Genomic DNA, 14232 nt, shown 5'->3' with positions numbered 1-14232 from the left:
CTTTATAACCTTTACCAGACTGCTAGATTTCAATTACAGTACTTTTGTTCTCATTTGCTCCTGAATTTCTTTGGATCTTGGCATGATGTCTAGCTTTTGAGGTGCTTTTGGTCTACTTCTCTGTGTCAGATAGCTCCTATTTAAGTGATTTCTTGATTGAAACAGGTGTGGCAGTAATCAGGCCTGGGGGTGACTACAGAAATTGAACTCAGGTGTAATAAACCACCTTTAAGTTATTTTTTAACAAGGGGGGGCAATCACTTTTTCACACAGGGCCATGTAGATTTGGCGTTTTTTTTCCTCACTAAATAATAAAAACCATCATTTAAAACTGCATTTTGTGTTCAATTAGGTTATCTTTGACTAATAGTTAATGGTTTTTGATGAGCAGAAACATTCAAGTGTGACAAACATGCAAAAGAATAAGAAATCAGGAAGGGGGCAAATAGTTTTTCACACCACTGTATATTTACGGTAACTAATTATATGCTGCCTTAAAATGTTTGACGTGCTAATGTTCACATTAAAAAATTATACAGCTCAACCTCCATCTCCTCTGCTGGACCTGGAACTGGTTACTCCAAACCAATTAAATAAATCCAAATGAAGGATCTGCACAAAACCTAAGATGTATAAAATGTTATTGCATTGCAGCACACAGTACAGAAAAGGCTTACGCATACTGGACCCTTAAAGAGACACTGAAGTGAAAAAAAAATTATGATATAATGATTTATATTTGTAGTACAGCTAAGAAATAAAACATTAGGAGCAGAGACATAAGTCTAATATTGTTTCCAGTACAGGAAGAGTTAAGAAACTCCAGTTGTTATCTATGCAAAAAAGCCATTGAGCTCCACGACTTTCAAAGTCGCAGAGAGTTCTGTCTTCTGAAGCTTGTGATCTCAACTGTCAGGCATTGTATTGTGTTTTCTTCTGCACAAGACAGGTCAAAAGTTCACTGGACTGCTCTGTAAAATCATTTAGACTGCTGAGTAGTGTGTAAACTGCAAATATTAGAGAATTATGCAATGTTATAAAGAACACTATATAACTGAAAATAAAAATATGAAAATATTTTCTTTGTTACTAATGTTCTAGTAATTATCCGTACTACACAACCATTTCATTATATCATACATTTTTTTTTCCGCTTCGGTGTCTCTTTAACCCTCTGGGCGATACAATAAGATCGCCCAGGAGGGGGCGCAGCACTTTTTTTTTTAATTTTTTAGTTTTTAAATCATGTAGCGAGCCCTGGGCTCGCTACATGATAGCCGCTGCCCAGCGGCATCCCCCCACCCACTCCGATCGCCTTCGGCGATCAGAGTAAGCAGGAAATCCCGTCCAGAACGGGATTTCCTGCTGGGCTTCCCCGGTCGCCATGGCGACCGGGCGGGATGACGGCACCGACGTCATGGACGTCGTGATGTCAGAGGGAGTCCCGATCCACCCCTCAGCGCTGCCTGGCACTGACTGGCCAGGCTGTGCAAGGGGTCGGGAGGGGGGGGGCTGCGCGGCACGGCGGCGAGTGGCGGATCGGCGGCGAGCGGAAGTTACACGCAGCTAGCAAAGTGCTAGCTGCGTGTAACAAAAAAAATTATGCAAATCGGCCCACCAGGGCCTGAGAACTCCTCCTGCGCGACATACCCCGAGCTCAGCTCGGGATTATCGCTCAGGAGGTTAAGGCAAACCTGTCTGTGTGTGTGTATGTGTAGTAGAGCTAAGAAATCGAACATTAGTAGCAAAGAAAAGAGTCTCATATTGTTTTCCAGTACAGGAAGAGTTAAGAAACTTCAGTTGTTATCTATCTATGCAAAAGAGCTTCTCTGAGTCCTTTTACCCAACTTGGGTCCAAGACAGTCTTGTTTCCTGAAGCACTTATCTAAACCTGTCTCTTGGCTGGTGCACACTACAAGAGCTTTTTTAAACACTTTGTGATTTTAAAAGCACTTGCTAATGTTATCCTATGTGTATGTTCACACTGGAGCGATGTGATTTTGTAAAAATCCCCTATAGAGTTGCATTAGCAAGAGCTTTTAAAAAATATAGCTCTAGCTTTTAAAAAACTCTTGTAGTGTGCACCAGCCCTCTCACTGTTTCTAGTTTGTTTAAAGTGGTATGAAACCCAGCATTTCTTCTTTGCTCTAAAAGATTATTTACAGCAAATAATGTACTACTACATTTTTTTCTTTAGCAGAACAGCATTCAAAAAGTTAAACACAGGACTTACTTTTTCAATAGAAAGCTCCCTGCAGTGAGATTTGAATCTGAAGGTATGATAACATTATCTTGTGTTTACTTAACCACTTCAGCCTTCAGTCATTTTCATTTTATGCATCTAAGCAAAGTTCACCTCCCATTCATTAGTCTATAACTTTATCACTACTTATCACAATGAACTGATCTATATCTTGTTTTTTCTGCCACCAATTAGGCTTTCTTTGGGTGGTACATTTTGCTAAGAGCTACTTTACAGTAAATGCATTTTAACAGGAAGAATAAGAAAAAAAAATGAAAAAATTCATTTCTCAGTTTTCAGCCATTATTGTTTTAAAATAATACATGCCTCCATAATTAAAACCCATGTATTGTATTTGCCTAATAGTCCTGGGTATTATACTGTTTAAATGATGTCCCTATCACAATGTATGGTGACAATATTTAATTTGGAAATAAAAGTGCATTTTTCCATTTTACATCCATCACTATTTACAAGCTTATAATAAAAAAAAAAATAGAAATATTTCATCTTTACATGAATATTTAAAAAGTTTAGACCCTACGGTACATATTTACGTGCTTTTTTTATTGCAATGTTTTTTTTTGTTTTTTTTTTTGTATTATTAAACATTTTATTAAGGTATTTTTAGGAGGGTGGGGTGTAAATAGTAATTTTTTTTATGTAAATGTGTATTTTTATTTATTTTTTTTACATGTGGATGTAGTTTCACTTTTTGGCCACAACATTGAGTTTGTTTACATGATGTCACTCTAAGCGTAACATGTACGCTTAGGGGGGACGTAGGAGGCAGAAAAAGTGAGGCTTCTGAGAGAAGCAGTGGCCTTTTCTGCCGGGGAGAGGAATCAGTGATCGGGCACCATGGCCCGATTCATTGATTCCTGGGCTAACTATCCGCGGCCAGGAGCGCGCGTGCGCGATCGGCCGCGGGAGCGCACATGGCCTTCTGGACGTAGCCTCTACGTCTAGAAGGCTGAAATGGTTTATTGTAGCAAGAGAAGAATGTAAACATTCCCTGCTAGTGCAGAAACTCCTTCTAATGTGTGCAGATCAGACACAGTGTAGAAAAAAATCACTGGGTACATTACAAATATAAATACTGTAGCTATTAATAAAATGCACTGGTAGCTTTCAGAGGAAAACTGTACTTTGGGAACTTGTAATTTCTAAATGAATAATAATACTTGTGCACAAAAGCAAATATGATAACTGTATGGGTTATAAAAAGTAGGAAAACACGTTTTTATTGAATATTATGTCAAAGTTGAATACCGCTTCAAGGTTTTACTGCAGGAAAGTTCAAAAAGTCATTAGCTCTGCTCCGTTTTATACTATAAAATACAGAGTGTGGTCTGTAAACTGCAAATATGACAGAATGATGTAACGTTTAAAAAAAAAAAGCTATATAAATGAAAATAAAAATGTGAGACTCTTTTCTTTGCTACAAATGTTCTATTCCTTATCCGTATTACACATACAATTTATTATATCGTAAGGGGTTTTTTTTTCGCTTCAGGTTTGCTGTAATCGTAGCCATAGTATTGATGAAATGCTGCAATAAAGACTGGTGTGACCCGAAAGTGAATAATGTATATGCCTTTTACTCCTGAATATCACGGTTTGTGTAACTGAAAGCACAATGGAGAGTTGTTGTGATAATATCTGATCCTCTTCCTCATCTTAGCGCTCATTTCCACTAGGATGTTTTTTTCTGTTTTGGAAAATGCATGCATTTTGCGGTTCCCAACGTTATTCCTTTGCCTTTATAAGCCCAACGTAGTGCCCCCTCTGCCACATACTCCATTACTGTTCTCTGTTGCTGGCACACAGGCCTCAATTCACAAACCAGTTTAGATCTACCTAATGTTCAGTAAAATACTGCATTCAGTAGTGTAAATGTTGAATACACGTTGAGTTGCCAAACGTTTTACCAAATGTTTTAGGCTTGGTCGAAAAATATTTGGTAATTCTGACATGAGTGTCTCATGTTGCCCGTCAGGACCTAACCAATATGTACAAATAAATGGTCTTATAAACCGCTTATCCTGTGTAAAATAAGCCTTAATATATGCTACTACAGTAAAAACATAGGTGAAAAAAGTGGTAACAGTAAAAAAAGGGCGCAGGAGGCTAGTGGACAAATCGGGCGCCGCCATTCACTCCCATAATATATATCGTTTACTGGGCGCCGAACAATGAAAAAAGGGCGCCCGAGAATAATAACGTTTTCCAATGGCGCCCGGAGATTTTTAATGTTTTATAACTGCTTGTGATGATTTACGTTTCCTATTTCAATAAAACATTATTTTAAATGTTATCCCTTACTGTTTGTAAAACATTATTATTCACAAAATAAAGCGATCAGTACGTAACGTAAATTGTAATATATTTTATACCTTACTGTTTCTAAAACATTATTCTACACACAATACAGTGATCACTAAGGAGGGTCTTAGGTTTAGGCACCACCAGGGGGGTCTTAGGTTTAGGCACCATCAGGGGAGTCTTAGGTTCAGGCACCACCAGGGGGGTCTTAGGTTTAGGCACCACCAGGGGGGTCTTAGGTTCAGGCACCACCAGGGGGGGTCTTAGGTTTAGGCACCACCAGGGGGGTCTTAGGTTTAGGCACCACCAGGGGGGTCTTAGGTTTAGGCACCACCAGGGGGGTCTTAGGTTTAGGCACCAATACAGGGGTCTAGGGGTTAGGGGTAGGTACAGGGAGGGTTACTTACAAATTTTTTTTTAAACGTTATTATACATTTCACTTTTTAAACGGAACATTAACGTTTTCACAATTGCCGATTTCATGCACATTATTTAATGATTTAGGGCCCTTTTCCACCAGCGCAAACCGCTGAATCGCAAAAACGCAAACCGCTAGCGATTTTACAATCGCTACGGTTTGCTTTTTAACATGGGAATCGCGGTAGGTCATTTCCACTACCGCGATTCGTTTTTGCGGGGAACGCGAACGCGCGGCGGAGCGATAATTGCCGCGATTTTGCTATGCAGTGCATAGCATAGCAAAATCGCGGCCGCGAACGTCGGGGAATCGCCGGTAATTGCGATTCAGCAATCGCTAGCGTTCAGCGCGAACGCTAGCGACTGCTAGTGGAAATGGGCCCTTATAACTTTATAAAACATTATTTTTAAACGAAATATAGTATATTATATTTTTATCCATGTTTATCGTTTAAAACCCCACGCCCTTTTTTCCTAGTGCCCCTTTTTAACGTACGCGAAAAAAGTATTTCGACTAGTTGCGAAACCACATAGGACATGTTAGTCGGTCAGTAACAGGTGTGCCCCCGCTAGGTATGAGATGGGGTTTGTTCGATTTCTACGGCCCAATGGGGGTTTTCTTGGGGTGATGGCATGTGGGGGCACACGGGTGGGTGTGTGCAGTGCCTTGGGCATAGGCCCGGGTGCGTGTGCGCACGCACACGTGTGCCTGAATACAGATATGACCCACTACTGGTGGATTTTTGATTTCCTGATATACTATTTCCCCCTTGGTGTAACCAAATTTCCCACTCCCTATTGGATGCTTGTATGGAATTTATGCAGTTCTCTTACTATATGTGTAATATGTTTATGTGAGGTCTTTTTGGAGGGGTTTGTTCTATGTGAGGCCCATGGGTGCTACATGCAGTAGGGTGCTGTCTTACGATTAAATTTTGCAATAATACATTAATCTTTATTCAAACCATATCATAACCACTATATTTGTAAATTTTAATATTGATTTTAATATTAATTTTAAGTTTATACCTATAAAAGTATGCATAGTAAACCTTGATGAGTGTACTCTGCTCCTATATTAGGAGATATACACCCTGGGTCGCCTTATCAGGTGACTTAAGGTAATGACATCCCTGCCCATGTTAAGCCTATTGGCTGATAGGAATTGTGCATTGAGTATTTAAAGAGACTCCGTAACAAAAATTGCATCCTGTTTTTTATCATCCTACAAGTTCTAAAAGCTATTCTAATGTGTTCTGGCTTACTGCAGCACGTTCTACTATCACCATCTCTGTAATAAATCAACTTATCTCTCTCTTGTCAGACTTGTCAGCCTGTGTCTGGAAGGCTGCCAAGTTCTTCAGTGTTGTGGTTCTGTGATGCATCTCCCCCTCCAGGCCCCTCTCTGCACACTGCCTGTGTATTATTTAGATTAGGGAAGCTTCTCTCTTCTCTCTTATCTTTTACAAGCTGGATAAATCCTCCTCTGAGCTGGCTGGGCTTTCACATACTGATGAATTACATACAGGCAGAGCTGTCTGCACTATGCAGGAAGAAACAGCCTGACACTTCAGTGGAAGATAGCTGCAGGGGGAAAGAAACACACAAATGATCTCTTGAGATTAAAAAGGATGGCTGTATACAGCCTGCTTGTGTATGGATGTATTTTCTATGTGTGGACATACTGTACATCAACCTACTTCCTGTTTTGGTGGCCATTTTGTTTGTTTATAAACAAACTTTTAAAAACTGTTTTTAACCACTTTTAATGCGGCGAGGAGCGGCGAAATTGTGACAGAGGGTAATAGGAGATGTCCCCTAACGCACTGGTATGTTTACTTTTGTGCGATTTTAACAATACAGATTCTCTTTAAGGAAGGTGTATTTTTTAAAGTTTATATGACTAACTTGAAAAAGCGGAGGGTGGTCCTCCGCGAAACGCGTTGTTTGTTTTTAATAAATTTGTACTTTGCTAGTACAATTTCAGTCTATACACCTTCATTATCTACGTAGCGTGTGTTCCACCCACGGCTGCGCATCCTGGATAGGACAATCACTCGCCGCTATAGAGGGCGAGCGTCCTGGTTGCCATAACCACCGATCCTGAAGGATTCTGGGACGTGACGTCACATCCGCCCCCACGCTGAGAGCCCGGTCCCCGGCTCGGCCAAGCGGGACGCAGGCTTACCGAGGCTGTGTACGCTGTACCAGCCACCTTGGAACCAGGTGAGACCTGCCCAGTAGACGAGGTTATTGTATTATACAGAAGACTCAAAGCGCCCCTTCTCTTCTTATGTCTTTCACAGCGGTTTTTCTGGGAGCAGCTGAGCGTATTTCAATAGGGGTCTGATCGCACCAGGGGGTGTTACCCACCACCCCACTTTTCTTGACAGTGCATATAAGGAACACAGTGATAGTAACAAAGGTAGAAACAGAGGAGTTATATATGCCGGGTATTTCAAATACTTTAAATTTTTTACAGTGTTCATTATTTCAGGAGGATTCAGAATTTATCAAGTTTATGGCATATGTGAAAAAGCTGGTTTTAAGTCTGTTTGTGTGTATGCAGATTGATCTAAAACATCTACCTCATGAAAGGAGCTCAAACAAGGCTTTTCCAGGGTGAGTGTTGTCCTTGATAATGTTTTTCGTCCTTCTCATACAGCGAGTCTTAAGAGGCCCATACACTCAGCCGATTTTCAGCAAATTGATCAATCGATCGCAAATCGATTGACCAATCGATCGATTTGCGGCCGATTTCGATCGATTTCAATCGATCTGACACGTTGGAAAATTTAGGCTTATCTCTTGAGATGGCTTATCATTTTGCATTGGACCTAATGGAAATCTGATGGCAACAAAATGCTATCAGATCGATTTTCAATAGATTTCATACTGAAATCTATTGGAAATCTGTTCCTAGTAAAAAATGTTCCTAAACACATCAGATAGATCAGACAATCTTCTATCTGCTGCTAATCTAATGAGTGTATGGCCACTTTTAATGCATTATTGGACCATTAGATCCAATGCAACTCTATAGGTGGCCATAAACTTATAGATTTGCAGCAGATTCGACCATCAGATAGATTTCTGTCAGATGCCGGTCAAGTTTAATCTGACAGGAATCTATCTGATGTGTGCCACACACTAGGAACAGATTTCCAATAGATTTCAAAATGAAATCTATTGGATATCGATCTAAATGCATTATTGGACCATTAGATCCAATACAACTCTATGGGCCATGGATCTGCTGCCAGCAGCAGGTCGACCTAGATATTCCATCCTGTCAGATAGATCAAATCGATCGAAATCGATCAAAATCGGCCACAAATTGATCGAATGGGGAATTTAATAGAACCGATTTATTCTATAGAATCGATCAATCGATCGATGGCTGAAATCGACCAGTGTATGGGCCCCTTTATACAAGAGTTCCAGTGATGGTAGTTCAGTGCCAATAATGACTTCTGCTGTTTTAACAACTTTCTGCAAGGCCTGTCTACCAGCCTACGTGTAGCTGTTGTACCCGGCCGTCATGCAATTAGTCAAAACACTTCCTACAGTGCATCTGTAGAAATAACCAGTAGCTTCTGTGGAAGGTTAGTGCTCCATAGTTTTCTAAAAAGTAGAGGCATTGTTGCCAGTTACAGCTAAAGCATTGTCAGTCCAGGACAGGTTCTCTGCGATGGTGACTCCTAAAAACTTAAAGCTGGAAACACTCTCCACAGCCTCTGCATTGATCATTAACGGTATGCAAGTGGTCTTTTTGGTGGTCCAAATGAATAACTTCTTTAGGGCCTGATTCACAAAGCGGTGCAAAGTGTTTGCACGCGAGTTAAAAGCCCTTTATCACGCCTAAACTCAGTTTAGGCATAATAAGACGAAACTCGCGCGAATTTTCCGTGCGCAAAGTTTTGCGCGCGCAGGGGCGCAGGCGCGCGCGCAGCACCCGGCGCTTCGCGCGAAGCTCCCATTAAGCCCTATGGGACTTTGCGCGCGCACATACGCGCGTACGCACGGTACCTTCGCGCGAGTTAGAGCACAAAGCAGTGATAACTTTGCTAGTGCAAAGGTTATCACGCCTAAAGTCTTTTAGGCGTGATAACTGAGTTATCACCGCTTTGTGAATCGAGCCCTTAGTCTTGTATGTAATAACAGGTTGTTTATGTCGCACCATGCAGGCAGGTTCCTAACTTCTTCTCTGTATGCAGCTTCCTCACTGTCTGGAGACCTGGGTTCAAATCTCAGCTCTTCCTATTTCAGTAAGCCATCTCCTATTCAGTAAGGAGTTCTTGGGCAAGACTCCCTAACACTGATACTGCCTGCTATGGAGTGTGCTCTAGTGACAACCTTACAAGTGCTTTGAGTCCAACAGGCGCAAAGCGCTATACAAATATACTCTAGGAATTATTATACCTTACCAAATGGTTTTAGACTTATTTTACTGAACCTTGCTCGCATTCAGAAAATCTTTGGTGAATTTAACAAAAAATAATAAATACTGAATGTGCTATTTTCCTCGAATTGCTTTTATTTACCGAACAGCCTTTAGTGAATTGAGGCCGTTGAGTGTAAAGTTTCAGCCTGCAGGGAAATGGCAAATCAGGTACTTTTGTTTGGAAAGTTGAATTGCGTCTGGACATCTGCCGAGCTAGCAGCTGTATACAACAGTTGGAAATGATTTCCAGTCCAGGAGGCCCATGATTTTTGAATGAAACCTGAATTGGGAAGAATACGATGTGTGCGCTTGTTGAGTGTTCTAGAAAGGTATTCCGATCAAGTGCTGCAGGACATATAAGCAAATAGAATGTCACATATCCCCCTACTTTCTGAGATGAGAGTGATACTTCTTAATACAAATATATTTGGGCACACCTGCAGCCACACCTCCTTCACACATCCAGCCACACCTCCACCTCCTCCACACCTGCAGCCACACCTCCTACACAGCTGCATCCACACCTCCTCCACAATTTATTTCATATTAAACGAGGTTCAGCACAAGTAGTAAACTTTTCAACTAGAATACATTTTTGTGTGTGTGCAAAAATAAAAATAAAATAAAATGAATTAGTTTAGGTTCAAGTGTCTCTAATAACACTAGCAGTGGAATGGTTAAGGGTTCTGCCTCTGACATAGATTCAAGATTCAAAATTCAAGCACTTTATTGTCATTGCGTAACACAACAAAATAACTTGTCATGACAGCCCCACAGTGCATATAAGCCTCCTCCACACATGCAGCCACACCTTCTCCACACAGGCAGCCACACCTCCACACCTGCAGCCACACCTCCTCCACACATGCAGTCACACCTCCTCCACACATGCAGTCACACCTCCACCACACATGCAGCCACACCTCCTCCACACCTGCAGTCACAACTCCTCCACACATGCAGTTACACCTCCTCCACACCTGCAGCCACACCTCCTCGACACCTGCAGTCACACCTCCTCCATACATGCAGCCACACCTCCTCCACACCTGCAGTCACACCTCCTCCAAAAATGCAGTCACACCTCCACCACACATGCAGCCACACCTACTCCACACCTGCAGTCACACCTCCACAACACCTGCAGCCACACCTCCTCCACACCTGCAGTCACACCTCCTCCACACATGCAGACATACCTCCACCACACATGCAGCCACACCTCCTCCACACCTGCAGTCACACCTCCTCCACACACGCAGACAGTCACATCTCCTTCACACATGCAGTCACACCTCCACTACACCTGCAGTCACACCTCCTCCACACATGCAGCCACACCTCCTCCACACATGCAGCCACACCTCCACCACACATGCAGTCACCCCTCCTCCACACATGCAGCCACCCCCCCTCCACACCTGCAGTCACACCTCCTCCACACATGCAGCCACACCTCCTCCACACCTGCAGCCACACCTCCTCCACACCTGCAGCCACACCTCCTCCACACATGCAGTCACACCTCCTCCACACATGCAGCCACACCTCCTCCACACATGCAGCCACACCTCCTCCACTCCTGCAGTCACACCTCCACAACACCTGCAGCCACATCTCCTCCACACCTGCAGTCACACCTCCTCCACACATGCAGTCACCCCTCCTCCACACCTGCAGTCACACCTCCTCCACACATGCAGACAGTCACACTTCCTCCACACATGCAGTCACACCTCCTCCACACATGCAGTCACACCTCCACCACAAATGCAGCCACACCTCCACCACACATGCAGACAGTCACACCTCCTCCACACATGCAGTCATACCTCCTCCACACCTGCAGTCACACCTCCTCCACACCTGCAATCACACCTACTCCACACATGCAGTCACACCTCCACCACACCTGCAGCCACACCTCCTTCACACCTGCAGCCACACCTCCTTCACACCTGCAGTCACACCTTTTTTTACACATGCAGTCTCACCTCCTCCACACCTGCTGTCACACCTCCTCCACACCTGCAGTCACATCTCCTCCACACATACAGCATTGTAGTGAGTTGTGTTGGTTGTATAATGGTTAGGATAGCAGCCTACCAAGTGGTAGTATGTGAGTTGGCTTTTGACATCCTACAAATCCCTAAGCAAGCTCATTTTTCTCTTGGATATATTATAATGGTACATGCTAGGCTGGCTTCAGCATGTAGCATTGTAGTGTGTTGTGTTGGTGTTATAATGGTTAGGATAGCAGCCTACCATGTGGTAGGCCTGGGTTCGATTCCTGGCCAATGTATGTGAGTTGGCTTTTGACATCCTACAAATCCCTAAGCAAGCTCATTTTTCTCTTGGATATATCATAATGGTACATGCTAGGCTGGCTTCAGCATGTAGTGTTGGTGGTGGTATAGTGGTGAGGAGAGCTGCCTACCAAGCACTAGACCTGGGTTCGATTCCCGGCCAATGTATGTAAGCTGGCTTTTGAAATCCTACAATTCCCTGGAAGACAAGACCCTCCTCCTCGGAGGAGGGGAGGATTACACTTCCTGATGTTGTAAAACAGTGTAGGCCTGCAATTGAACATTCAATGAGATTTTTGACTTTAAAACACTGCTTTGTGTCAAATTCAGATTTTTTTTCGGGGGACTTTTGATGTCTATTCTACTCAACCATGTTTCCCTCCAGGTATTAGGCCCCTGCCTTGAAACATCTTTTCCATCACTTTTGTGGCCAGCATAATTTTTTCTAATTTTCCAAGTTCGCCTCTCCATTGAAGTCTACTGCGGTTCGCAAAAGTTTGCGCGAACCGAACTTTCACGGTAGGTTCGCGAACCGGGTTTGCGAACCTAAAATCGGAGGTTCGGGCCATCTCTAGTTATCGACTACTACACTACTACTTGGGATTATAACAATGAAGAGCAGAGGCGCCAACAGGATAAAATCAATTCTTAAAACTTTTAAAATTGCTTAGGAGGCAGTGGTGGACTTACCCCCCACAAGCAGACACAAAAACTGTGTATTCAAAACAATCAAATTTATTGGCACACTCCAGGGTTTTTTTGCAACGCATTTCGCGGGTATATTCCCACTTCCTCAGGCAATAAAGAATAGGAGTACACACAGTACAGTCTCAAGGTCATGATAAGCGCCTCTGTCCCAGAGGCGCTTATCGTGACCTTGAGACTGTACTGTGTGTACTGTACTGTGTGGAGGAGCAGCAAGCCACCGTTTCCAGCCTCCAGCACCAGCGAGACCAGTGCCACCACCACCAGCACTCCGGTCCGTAGCAAGCCTCCACCACCGCTTGAGGTCACGTCGACCCCAGCGACCAGCCTTCCCTCACTGACCTCGCTCTTCACCCCAGGGACCACGAGCGTTTTGAGGGATGTTGTGGAACAGTTTGAGGAGGAGATAATGGGGGCATGCAAGGAGGAGGAGTATGAGGGGGAGGAGTTTGTTGTTGGTGCACAACAACTAAAATTTCATGAGGAGGAGGAGGGGCCTTATGTAGGGGATGTTGGGGCAGAGGAGTTGGTTGAGGGCTCAGAGGAGATGTTTGGGGATGATGATGATGAGGTGGGGGGGGGGCACCGTCCCTATCTGCCACCACCAGCACAGTTGCTTAAAGGCAGTTCGTCATCGGAGGAGGAGGCATCTCTGGCACAGAGGCGCGGCAGCAGCATGACGGCCAGCACAGGGCGTGGAAGGCAGGAGCCACAGCCTGCTGCTTCAGCCACTACCACCACCCGCACCAAAGCTCCTCCAAGCAAAGGGAAAAAAACTCAGCCCTCCAAAGGCAAAAAACCTCCCCAGCCCTCAAGCTTGAAGGGCAAGTTGATATCCCTAGTCTGGCGGTACTTCACTGTGTGCGTTGACGACAAGACCCGTGCAATTTGCCACAGTTGTGGTGCCAGCCTGCGCAGTGGTCGCAATCTGAACAAGTTGGGAACCTCGTGCCTGCAGACCCACTTGGAGACCAAACATTTTGAGGACTACAGTGAGTTTCTGAAGCTGAAGGACAGTGGCGCAGGCAGTGGTCAGAGCCAGACAGCCACTGCACAGACTTCAGCAGCAGCAGCAGCAGCAGCAGCAGCATCCCACCCTCCTGCTCATCCAGCATCAGCACTCAGCAGCAGGAGCACAGAAACTCACTGCTCCCCCCCCCCTTCCCGGGCAGCCAGTCCTCAGTGGCCTCATCTGTTCCCTCCACAGTCACCTCCTCATCTTCCCGTGCAGGCAAACGCCGCCAGACCCTGTTCAGCGAGTCCTTTCCCGGTGTGACCAAGGTTCTGCCTCCCATCAACAGGCGCATCCGGATGCTGAACAGGTTGCTTGCCCGGGCCATGTGCTCCCAGCTCCTGCCATACTCCTTTGTGCAGGAGGGGAGTGACATGAGAACGCTCCTGCAGTATGGGATCCCGGAGTGGCAAATTCCCAGCCGCCACTATTTCTCCCGCATGGCGATCCCAGCACTGCACCGCTTTGCTATGGCGAACGTGGGCCGCGCGCTCGATCACGCCGTGAGTGAGAGGATCCACGTCACCATGGATTCATGGAGCAGCCGTTTTGGGACAGACCGCTACCGGCCCACTGGATCAGCCTGGTGGAATGCACCAGCAAGGAAGCAGCAGGTCCATCCTCGGGTGCATCAGCAGCAGCAGCACCAACAGTAGTCCACTATGTGGTGCCACCACGCGGGGTCAGGGGAGAAGCAGCAGCTCCCGCCACCAAGCGACCCGGCCTCAACAGCAGCGTGAAGGCCCGTCATTGCCAAGCGCTGCTGGAGATGTGAAGCCTA

The sequence above is a fragment of the Hyperolius riggenbachi genome, chromosome 4, assembly GCF_040937935.1.
Source record: "Hyperolius riggenbachi isolate aHypRig1 chromosome 4, aHypRig1.pri, whole genome shotgun sequence".
NCBI lineage: Eukaryota > Metazoa > Chordata > Amphibia > Anura > Hyperoliidae > Hyperolius > Hyperolius riggenbachi.
Note: the sequence above shows the minus strand (reverse complement) of the source record.